Source organism: Calypte anna, chromosome 3, assembly GCF_003957555.1.
Source record: "Calypte anna isolate BGI_N300 chromosome 3, bCalAnn1_v1.p, whole genome shotgun sequence".
Classification (NCBI taxonomy): domain Eukaryota; kingdom Metazoa; phylum Chordata; class Aves; order Apodiformes; family Trochilidae; genus Calypte; species Calypte anna.
In genome coordinates, this window is record NC_044246.1 from 85,589,067 (window position 1) to 85,601,531 (window position 12,465).

A 12,465-nucleotide genomic window follows, 5' to 3' on the forward strand; every position below is an offset into this window, starting at 1 on the left:
TGGTATCACTGTGGAAATCCTTGGATATCCCATGTCTGATCCCTATAGCAAGCAGCACATGAGGTGTTTGCAGACATGAGCCTGGAGAGCTGGTATTGCTCTGAGGACCATACTATGAAAGATAAGGAATATCCTTTCCTATTTTACTGCTTCACCAGTAGTAATACCACTGTGCTGGTGAAACCATCAGTTGGGTCAGAAGAGAAGTTAATTTCACCCACAATACCATGAACTGACTAATAAGCAGCCAGGCAGCACACTGAATGACTGCAAGGCAGTGCATGTTTTATATTTTTAGTTCTTGCACTGGATTTTGGAAGTAGTAAAAATTGATTCCCTCAGGATTTTCCTAATTTCCATCTTAAAACACTTGCCAGTCATTCTGGGTAAGAGTCAACCAATAAAAGCCAGGCCTTTGGCTTTTGTCTGAATTGGTGGGCTCCTGTTATCAGATGCTCTAACTCAACATGAATAGATATTGTACTTATTGAAGATATACATTTGCTAGAAACTACAACTGGCTCCTCTCTGGTACAAAAGGTACACAGACCTCTTCTAGAAAGTAAGGGAAAAAGCATATAAATTAATGATCTGTGTAGAGGATGCATATTCCCTTCAGTATTATATTTTATATGCACAGTAATTCTGAAGGCACAGAATTTAAGAAAAGCACTGAGGATGTGGGGGGGGTGTTGTTTCTGGTGGCCAAGATGAACATCCCACAGCAGTGGGCTCTCATGGCAATGAAACCCAGCCACATGCTGAGCTGTACCAGCAAGAATTATCCAGCAGCAGGTTAAGGGAAGAGGTTAGGTCCCACTGTGTGGCATCTGAAAGGCCACACCTGGAGTGCCATGCCCAGTTTGGGACTTCCAGCACGGGAGACAGATGGACAGCCTGAAGCAAGCCCAGTGGAGTACCAGGATTTGTCCAGCCTGAACAGGAGGAGTCTCTAACTGCTGTCCTTCACTACCTAATTATGGTCATAAAGAAGGCCTTAATGTGCAGGAAAGAAAATTATGATTAGCTATAAGGAAAAAGTCCCAGGGAAGGTGGTTCAACACCAGAAGAAGTTTCCCAGCAAGGCTGTGAAATCTCTGTCCCTGGTGATTTTTGAGAACTTGGCTGAAAAGACCCCTATGTGACTTTGAAGTGAGCTCTGCTTTGAGCGGGACGTCGGACTACATGATCTGAGGATGACTTTTCCTACCTAAATTCTTCTATTATTATAACCGCTGGATACAAACTTTAATACCATATTGCATCTGTCCTCGCTGATGATTCAGGATAAAATTGGTCTTTCCCTTATAACATACAGATCTGCTACTGTAATATAGAAGTGCTGTAATATATCCAGTACATTAGACAAAAATTAAGCCAACTTTTTTCAGAATTTCTATTAAAAAATATGATGTGCAATGTGATAAGACATTTGAGGCACTTTTTGTAGCATATAACTCAACTACTGGGGTGAAGTTCTGCTCTGAAAATCGAATCTGGTAGGAGCTTGAATATAAGTTCTACCAAAAAAAGTAAATAAAGGAGCACCCAGTCTATCTTCAGACTGAAGAAAGATAAAGATCAGCATATATATGCTTAAAGGTTTGATATAAAACTCATTCCAGTGACAAATTCACCTTGTGAGCAATTTTTCTCTCCTTCTCCCCAGTTTTTTATAAAGGAAAATCTCCCAGAACATCACTAGTTTCAGCTGCTACTCTTCACATACAATCACCCTATAATGACATCCTACTGGCATAGGCATAAATGTGGCTTATCCTTGTTAAGCCTTAAGTAGAGGGCACAAAAAAAAAATAAGAAGTGACTAAGAATTTATGGTAAAAGGATGTAATTTCTTTTTGCTAAATTTCTTTAGTCCTGAATCAGTTGAAATGGTATTTTCTTGTTTCCTTTGTGTTTAGATATTAAAAATTGCTTTTGTTTAGTTGTATTCCAGTAATACCAAGTAAATTAGAGGCCCAGTTGTACTGGGTCTTGTCCAAATACGCAATGCAAGTTTTCACTTGGAAGAAATCTCTTATAGCATAATTATAGAAAACAGACTCAGAGGGAAAAAAAAAAAAAAAGAAAGCTTGCTGTTTCCATATCACAGCTGGAAAGCTCTGCACAGGAAAGGTAAGGGACTTGCCTAGGGCTACAAAGAAAGTCTTCATGTGTGGAATAAACCTGAATCTTTTAAGTCCCAGCCTTGTCCTGCAGGCACACCACCGTCCTCCACACACCCACCGCTCCCTTTGCCTTAGTTCCTCAGGACTGTGATTTAGGAGATCACTGTGGGCAAAGTGCTAATACCTGATAGATGGGAAAAGTGAGTCAGGAGAGGGAACCGGTACAGTTAAGCAGTGTATTAATCAAAATAAAGGTAAATATTCAGGAAGGCCAGGTGCAGTTTGGATTAGCACCTGGTAGGCGTAATTCTGCAGGTTATCCATGGAAAATAGAAACAATCTTCACAGCCATATGTATGAACATTGGCAAGGTGTTTTTCCAGAAACTACAAGGGATGAAGCATTGTTATTAATTATTATTATTAAAGAACAAAAAAATAATGTTTGCATTTATTCACCCACACATCTGTATCTTGCCCTTCTATCCCTCATTCCTCCCTCCAACACTGAACGCTTTTTCTGCTGCCATTCAAGACATGAAGTCTAAAATGAGCCTGTAACTACTTTGGAAAAGAGGAGAAACATGGTCCTAATAGTCTTGCAAAACTAAAAGCTTACTTTTAGGAGCTGTAAAATGCTACACTATCAATAAAAGTCAAATGATGAAGTGTCGTGGAATATTTTCTGCAGCTTATTTACTACTGATGGGAGTCCCTTCAAATTAAATCAATAGTCAGGATTCACTTTTTAAAAAATGTAATCTGCTTACTCAGGCCAGGCAATGAAAGCCTCTCTCTTTTTTTCCCAGCAAGTACAGGAAGACATGGTTGGTACAGCAATGTGTTTCACCTGGCTGGATGTGAAACAAAGATCTGTCCAGCAAAAATAAATCCCCAAGTTTCAAACGTCACAGTGGTCAAAATGTACCAGAAGTTGTTCTTTCCTATAATGAGCTATTTCTCGAGTGACTGATGGAATGTAGAAGATTACATTAAGCCCTGGAGAGCAATTTTATAACCTTCAATAGAGGAAAAAGTATTTTCAAATTACAGCATTGCAACTGTGTTCAATGATACATGCTATGTAAGAGGATGCTGCTGTAGGTAGAGTAGTACAAAGCAAAGCACACAGCATTTATACTTGGCCTCCAGTGCTTCAGTCTGCTTTATATATTTGTTCAGGCTGAAAAAACCAGATGCTCTTTCCTCATGCATGCAGTATCAGACAGAAAAACATATGCCTTAGGCAGTACCTTATAAAATTATTCAGGCACTGGCATATTCCTGAATTTTATCAAAAGCAGCAACTTCCATTTTGTTTCAGCAGTAATCAGTTTTGATGCAGATCCTTTCATCTTACTCCCCTGCTTCTAAAAGCATACACTAATTGGAGAAAAACCAATTAATGAAAGATACTATACCTCAGAAGCTTTGATATTTATTCAATCTGCTTCTCATAAACTTTTCCTACTGGTTAATTAGGAACAACCAATTCTACATTTATTTAATTTTCATCAGAATTTTACTATAGTTTGTTATTGAAGGGCTGTTCTTATGGAAAAGGATGTTCAGCTTAAAGAAATAGTTAAAACATTACCCAGAGAATATCATAAGCATAAAAAATACACTCAGAGAAACTATTTTGTTACATAATTTACTACTAGAATAAAAATAATCAAAAGTTAAACATCTAAAGAGAGTTTTATGACCTCTTCTGTAAATAATAAAAATATATCACTGTTAAAGTGACATAATTAAGCGATTAGACCACCAGAGTTATGTTCCACTATTATTTGAGGTCTGATTTAATCCCCATAAGTGCAAGAACATTCAGTTTTATTACCAAAACTGTTCACAAACCATCGGCAGTGCCACTATCCTGGGTTTTGTAAGGAAGGTAGAAAATGTCTGACAGCTTTTGCCTACCTTAACTACAATCAAGAAGTAGCTCTTTTTCCACAGGTCCCAAGTCAGAACTATTGCACTTGCCTACGAATTTACAGAAAGTTATTTGTGTTCATGAGGTCTGAGTCTTCAGAGAGGTATTAGAGCCCTTCCATAAATAATTCCTGTAGGAGCAGTACTCATGTTTTGTAACAGTGACCACTGTCTTACTGAGTACCCAAGTATCACCTTTAAATGATTTTTAAATTCCTGAATGCTTAAAATCTGTGTGAGGCATTAGATAAATAAACACGCTGAAGATTATACTGGATGCATTGCACAAATACATCCATCACAGGTTTAGATAAATGGATACAATATCCAGTAAAAACCCTATAAAGAAAGGAAGAAAAGAGACAGTCATTCATGGCACTGTTATACTTCCACTTGGACTATTAGTTTTGGTGCACAGTTCTCACAAAAAGCCCAGAAGCAGATATTTGATAAGAAGGTTGTCCTACATGAGTTCCCTGCCTTGGTTAGATGCTGTTAGCACACTCAGCCCTATTGGTCTGTGAGAAAGGGAGACTTCAGTGTGCCATGGAGCTGACAGGGAACAGAGGCTGTTCTCAGCTCTACTCACAATTTGGAAGGGACAACATTCCCAGAGAGAAGAAACTTGCTGGCCTGAGAACTGGTTTACTTGCATTGTGTCCCAGAGCAGACGTGCATCTCAAGGCAGGGAGGCAGCAGAACCCTGGCAGCTCCCCTCAGCCTCAGAGTGTGTCCCAGTATCTCTGAGCAGACACTTCATGGAGCTGGGTGGGAATATTCTCTTCAATAGGATATGGAAAGACAAATGCCAGAGCATTTTCCTCGCTTCAGGATGAACTGAAAGTGAAAATGTTGGCTCGAGCAGGCGTGAGGAGGACATTTAGGCAGATCCTGTGTATCTCCCTTAAAAAGCAATCTTTTTGACATTTCTATAAAACAGATAACGCACTGCTGACACGGTGGAAAAGAATACAGTTTAGCAGTTTTGATAGTGCAAGCCATGTGGATTAAATTTTCCATCATTTATAGTTTCAATGTGACTTGTTTATGCAAGAAAATGAGATATGACAAAGGTTATTACAATTTGTTAAAAATGTTTGACAAAAGCTGCTTGGAGAATAAGTGCTTTTCCATAGAAAAATCTCATAAATTTCTTCTTTAGGATTTCTTTAAAATGACTTGCACTTCAGCCTTTTCTTCAAGAGGAACAGTGCAGCACATTAAGGGTTTGATGCCAAGCTACACTGAAACAACACCACAGCCCTATCTGTGGAGAGGTAGACATAAAGACCTAAACTGTGAAAAAAAATTGGACACTAAACTTTAAAAACATATTTTGAGATAAACAAATAAATTTGTGGCAATGTAACCTTTTAATATATTTTTTCTTTGGATTAATTGTTACATTTTTCAGAAATATGCCTATTCGAACTGAATTTCATGTCTGAATTCTTTTTAAGAAATGAACTTCCTTTTGCAGCAACTGATATCAAAAGGTGAGATTTGGTAGGCTCTAATGAATAGATTTTGTTTAAACAATATTTTATTTTTTATCCCTGACAGGATGTTTATTCATTCTAAAAATTACTTCGAACACTAGAACACTTCATCAAGTATGAAAGAGTTAGAGTTTGCATGTCAAAAAAGGTGTTGTCAACCTAAATTTACTTTTTCTCTCATATTTTTAAGGAGTCCTATTTTTAGAAGTGTCTGCTAAGTTGATTGTATCTGGCTTATATTGACAAAGGAATGAAAAGGCTATAACAGGAGACGTAATCAAAACCAAGCAAATGAAATAGCTCAGATACCTTTGAGACACCAAAACAAAGTGTCATTAAATGTACATCTGATAATACATTCCACTCTAAACAAAAGAAACCCCATCAAGGTAAAATTCTCCAGGGATCTATAAAGCAGGCATCATTCTGCCTTGAGCAAGCACATCAGCTTAAAAGACAAGAAAACAAAACCAAACTAGCAACCTTTGCTTCACCACTGTCATTTCCCAAGAAAATTAACTTAAAGTATGAATAGAAAGTATGTTGCATTTACCACTATGCACTTACTGCAGCATTTAGATCTTCTTTTAGAACATACAGCAAATTAAGATAAAAACTTCACTATAATGAAATGAAAAATTAAAAGAATTACAGTATGAAGCTGAAGAAATTAAAACCACTGTATAATCTCTTCTGTAAAACCGTATTTCCATTGCAGTCAATTTATTCCAACATTCTCCACAATCTAGGGCAAAGGCAAACACTCAACCTTTTTTCTGTAGACTTGTTTGCTAACACACTGTACTCAGATCTCTTGCTAGCCAGTAAAATAATCCTTAATTTAAGAAATGCAGATATGTAAGAAAGAAATGTGTTCTGGAAATCATCAGCATAACCTACTTCAAAATCAGCTTTTCAGGTTTTCAGATTTTAAAACAGAGACACTGCCACTACCAAGATTTTGGTGGGGTTGTTTGGTTTTTGGTTGTTTGTTTGTTTTTTTTGAGGTAAGAGAGCAAAATCAAAGGAACAGAACTGTAGAACTGCTGGGTAGTTTTTATGCTGTAAGAGTCTCTCCTTTGTTCTGGCTCTGCAGAAGGTAAGGCAGGATTGATGGTAATGGAGCCAGACATCGCTCACCTTCACTATCTAATCACCCATCAGTGGCCAACATTGCCACTGGAAGCTAAAACTTAAGTAGAAACCATACTGGGTTGGGAAAAAAAGCCTGTCTAACTTAGCTTCTGGAGTTCATCCACTCAGTGAGACTCAGCTCTACCCCTAGTAAATCAGATTGTGCTAAGGAATGGCAATGTTACTCTCGATGGCTCCTGGTGGTCTATGCCATTAAATAGTGAGGACTGCCACCAGCATCCTTTTGGCCTGGGTAAACATAACAATTCCCTAAACAATTCCTGGGTATGGTATGGGAGTTAGCATGTAATTCAAATAAAGTTTTCTCTGGACATGCTGGTACATCTTCTACAATGACACTTCTGGAACTGAAGTTATTGTGTCTAAAAACCACTATTAGACTTAAGTCCAGACTCAACATTTAAGTCATGGCTGTAATTTATGATCAATGAGGATATTTCAATGTTGTTTTATGTCTCAATTGAAGGTAAGGATGAAGGCAAAGTCTACTGAAAATTTAATAATTCAAATGAAGGAGTCTGCTTGGCGTATCTTAATAAAATAATTGGGATTTAACTAATAGCAAGGTTTGGAATTGACAACCAGCCCAACATGACTATGGCAGGTTAATACTGCAAGCTGCACCCACTGATCAGCTGTGCATTTTAACCTAAAATATCCCACTCTATTGAAGAGCTTTGGAACATAAACTTATCTCCATACTTATCCTACTTTTCTCCAGCAGTACATTATCTACTGGATTTTGCTTTGGTTTTAGATTTGTTTTTCAGCAGTATGTGGCCAGTAATAGAGAATTAAAGGAGTTCTTCAGGGAAAAGGACCACTCAAATATAGTAATGCAAATATACTGCTGCAATACATGAGTAAAATCACATCACTCAAGAAAGCCTCTTAATAACCCCTGGCTACCTCTAAAATTTTTTATTATTCCATATGAACAAAGTACTATCCACAAATCCTCCAATATAGATTTCAAAGCACAATAACACAATTATTATGGCAGCAACCTTCTCTTTCATGATATAGATGAAAAATCTACGGGATACTGGCCTTCCACAGGGATTCCAGTTTCTTTGCTGTCACTAAATACTATTAAGTCTCACATGTTACCAGAATACTGGATATGACAACAAACTGCACTTTTTGTTGTTGTTTTGGTTTTTTTCTTTTCATTAGAAAAAGGTATTCTAAGTGGAAATGTTATGGTTCCTGAATGTAATTTATGTGGATTGTACTAGATCTACCTATGATGGCTGTAGGAGGAAAGGTACAAAAGGACTAAAAATTACAAATACCAGTTTATATCCTTACTTATGATGCCTTCATTCAGTAGGTTGATGAACACAAAAACAATTTAATACCTTTAAATATAATGAAATACGGAATAATATCTTTAAAACACTCCATTTAGGAAAATGAGCAAGAAAGAATAAGCTGTCGTGAACAAAATCATATATATTCATGATCTAATTTCAAGAAATGTTAAGCATAGCAACAGTATTTAAAAGCCTGGGCCACCTTATAATGCCCAAACCCTTCCCAGCTACCACAGAAATCTAAGCAGCCACAAATGCCAGGGCTCATTAAACTTCTCGGAATAATCTCCTAATGGCATAAAGAAAAGACATTTTTAAAAATTTCTTCATTATACCAAGATCTCATTATACCAAGATCTCTTTCTCTAATTTAATTTACTCCTTTAGCTAAGAGCTGGGTTTTGGTCTTTACTGAAACCTTACAGTTGACATCAGTGGAAGTATGGCTTGTGTTGGGAATTATGAGCTGAATCATAAATATCACCACTGCAGAGAAAATTCTGTTAATTTCCTATAGTTTTTTCCCAGTAGTAAACAAGGAAGGAAATGGAACACATCGTATTCCCAACATAATACATTGTTAGTATTAAACTTACTTCTAAAAATCAATCACTGCACTTAAGCTTGAGGGTGTTCCATTTTATACCACACCATCATTCTTGTCTTCCTTAATCTAAATAAGTTGTGTGCTTGCTGGAATCTGAAGTGCCCTTTCTTGTTGTTAGGCAGCAGTACTAACAGAGCTGGACCTGATGGCAGAAGCATGTCAGGTTGGAAAAAGAAGAATTCCACCTTGAAGAGTTCAAATGACAAGGAGAAGTTCCTGGGTTTAATGGATTTATGTCAATGCTTACATCCTCTCTCCATGGGGTTCTCTGCTCATCCCTATGGTATCAACATAAAAGCAGCACAAAGTCTGAAATATGGGATGGGGGAGTGGGGTGTTCACCTATTTCCTAGTAGACTTTAGAATTCTAAATGTTTAAAAGCAAAGAGCAGATTTGCACTTTGCCAACCCCTGGGCCTTGCTGAGGTGAGTGCAACACACAGCTTGTGGCTTATATCACATGCTGCGTTGAGAACAGAACAGCTCTCACAGTCACCGAAAGCAAGACGTAAAAATGTCTTCTAAAAAATGAGGCTTTATTCTGCCTGAGTCCCTCCAGTCAACAACCAGCATTGTGACTCATTTTCCTCTATTTTCAGGGCCTTTTATCTCATTATCACTGCAATTGGAAAGAGGGCTATATAATTTCCTCTGGGCATCAAAGTATTCTGAAGTCGGGACAATTTAGTGGTGCTAAAGAGACCAGCAGTGGCATCTTGTGTGCACAGAGCAGGACCCACCTCTCCTGGGATGTTTGTGAGGAAGTCGCTGCTGCTCACCCGTCTGGCTTCTGTGTGCCAGTGCTATGCTTATACATTGCTTTAGCAACAATAATATTTCTGTTTTGATAATGACTTCTTTTATTAAATGCTCACTTGCAAAGGTTCTGGAACAACTATTATGCTTGTGCAGAGTGTTAAATACACAAAGCGATCGCTTAATTTTCCATATGGGGAAAAAACTGCCCTTTGAGCTTCTTAAACACATTAAAGCTGCTGCTTGTCTGTTTGAAACAACACATGAAGGTGCTTTTACTTTCCAACATTTTATCTTACAGTGGCTTGCACTCTTTGCCAAAATCAACCCCCTCAGAAATTAGTGTGAAACAAGCTTGCATTTTTAAGACACATTACAGGCAGAATAATAACTTCGTATGAGTTTTACTTTAGCAGAGCAAATTCCTTTCACAGGTGATCCTGTAAGAACTCACTTGAGTGTTCAAGGCCAGGTTGGGTGGGGATTTGAGCAATCTGATCCACTGGAAGATGTCCCTGCCCACAGCAGAGGGGTTGGACTCGATGGTTTATAAAGAGCCCTTCCAACCCAAACAATTCTATGATTCCATGATCTATGTGGGTAGTTTGATCAGAGATGATCATGAGCACATACTCCCAATGATTGTATGCCTCAAGGCTGGAGAAGCAGCCATGGAGATCCCTTCATTAGCCACTCAGTTAAAGTCACTTTTCTGCAGCTTCAGTATACAAAGTCCTATCCTTCAGTGGTTGTATGGAAGATCCCAGTGAACAGGACTGCAATGTCCCACAGTTAGGGAACAGGCAAACATGCAACCCAGCTGGCAGTAGAGGGACACCATTCACACTACAAAGAGGTGCAGTTAGTTGGTGTATTTCAACTAAGAATGATTCCTGACTGTGCAAGTGCCACGGGACCATCTCTCTGCTCTACCTCTATGACTCCAACCACCAGCCTTCAGTGTACTCTGTCAGCTCCACCAAGTTTTTCCCCTATATTAACAATGTGGAGCAGAGATACAGATATTTTGGTCTCCCACAGTTCATAGACAGTCACACCAAAAATCAGAACAGGACAGAGTGCCTACAGAGCATTTGCAAACTCTAAGTTCCTGGGAGTCTAAAATGCTTGACTGCCTTTTATATGTTAAGCCAAGCATATATGAGAAGCTTGTGAGAGTTTAGAATTTGTCCTCCCTAGGTCAGGAGTGGCTTAAGCTGTGTATGGGACACAGAGTGCTCACACAGCCAGAAATCATTCCTAGCTGAGATACACCAGCTGACTGCATGTCCTTGTAGTGAAAGTGTTGTTTTTCTCCTTCCAGCAGAGATTCATGTCTGCCTGTCTCCTAATTACTCAGGAAACTGAACAAGTGGAAGAGTGGGTTCAGGGTGAGCCAAAAATTTGGTATATATTTGTCTGTAAAAAACAAGTTCTGCTAGCTGAACCTTTTTCTTTCAATATATTTTGTGATCTGGTATGAATAATTATTTACGTAGATTTAAAGAATAAAGGCTGAGCGGGTCTAGATATCTTAATTTAACTGCAAAAATCCTGTTATGGTATCCATCCAGCCATATGAAAGCACACAGATGACAAAGTAACCCAGTAAACCAATATATCAAAGCAACAGAAACTCTTTTCAACTTAACAAGATCATTTAGTCAAGCCTTCCTATATAATTGTATTAAATAAACAGTTTTGCAGGATGCCTGAGCTCAGACAATCACAGTCAAAGAAATAACCAGGGACCTATGTCATAAAATTATTGTATTACTCTCTTGAAAACCAAAAGTTTCACTGGCTTCTTTTACAAAGGGAACTCATAAAGATCACAATCTCTTGTTCGCTGGTAGGAACCTCCAGCAGACATCCTGTCCAGTCCCCTGCTGAAAGCAAGTTCAGCTACATCAGCTTGCTCAGAGCCATGTCCAGTCAAGGGGTGAATATCTGCCTCTCTGGGCAGCCTGCTGCAGCACCCTGGCTACCCACAGAGTTACATTTTTTTCCTTACTATCAAATTGCAATTCCTACGTAAGAAACACCGAGCATACTCTTTAAAGTATAATGACCTAAGATTTTTTTTTTATTTTTATTTTTCCATATCACCAGACTGCATCACTCAGTCTACTAGATCAAGAATGAGTGGGCTTGGTGGGCTGGAATGATGGGATGATCTGTATCCTCCTCCAGGTCCTAATTTCCTATAGGTATCACCTCTTCACCCCAACAGCCTCACTTGGTTTGTACTTTTTGGTAGAAGATCTATAAACCTCACTTAGAAACACTGTGGTCAGATATCAAGTTCTCTCAAGCCAAACTAGCCTTGAATTTCTCTGTAGTATTTTCCTTATCCAGATTGCTAGTTTTGCCACTCTCCTTTTATTTTTTCCTGCTATTTTTCCTGCAGTCCATCTGAGAAGAAAGCTAAAACGTTGTTTTTACTGTAATGATAGACCAAAGGTTTATTTAATATCTAACAATTTATTTGTTCAAACTTCTCTTAGCTTGTCAGAGGGTTTTGTTTTATTTTATATTACTGAAAAGGCAAAAAAAGCTACTAAAGCCTTGTCCACTGAGATAAAAAAACCCAAACAGAATGCATGCAAATGGTATCTTGATTGTATAGATTATTATCACTTGCCCAGAACTGCAGGATTTTCCAACTATTACCTGGTATTTTCAAATACAGAAACCCTGGGCAGCTGTTTTGAGGAGCAGAAACACTTGGGGAGTCTCAGCTTGCCTGTGGAGCACTTTTGAGGCTCAAGCCAGTAATGAAATGCCCAGGCACAGATTCAGAAGAGCAGTAGTACAACACTTCCACTTGGAAATGTATTTATCACATCTTTAGCAGGCTGTGTGATGTCTTTCTGCTTTTTTGGATAATTAGGAAAGGGAATGTTTAGAAGGTCAAAGCCTTAAAAACTGAAAGAGGTGTGAGGCCCCCCCTTTGGATGGGGCTTTGAGCAACCTGGTCTAATGGGAGGTTGGTTGCTCATGGCAGGGGATTGGAACCAGATGATCTTCTTCAAGGTCCCTTCCAACCTAAACCATTCTATAACC

The 12,465-nt window shown here is 38.4% G+C and overlaps 1 protein-coding gene across 2 annotated transcripts in view; it reads right to left on the minus strand.

Moving 5' to 3' along the window:
• Nucleotides 1-12,465, minus strand: part of KCNQ5 (potassium voltage-gated channel subfamily Q member 5) — a 273,623-nt gene that overhangs the window by 84,138 nt on the left and 177,020 nt on the right. The window lies entirely within an intron of this gene.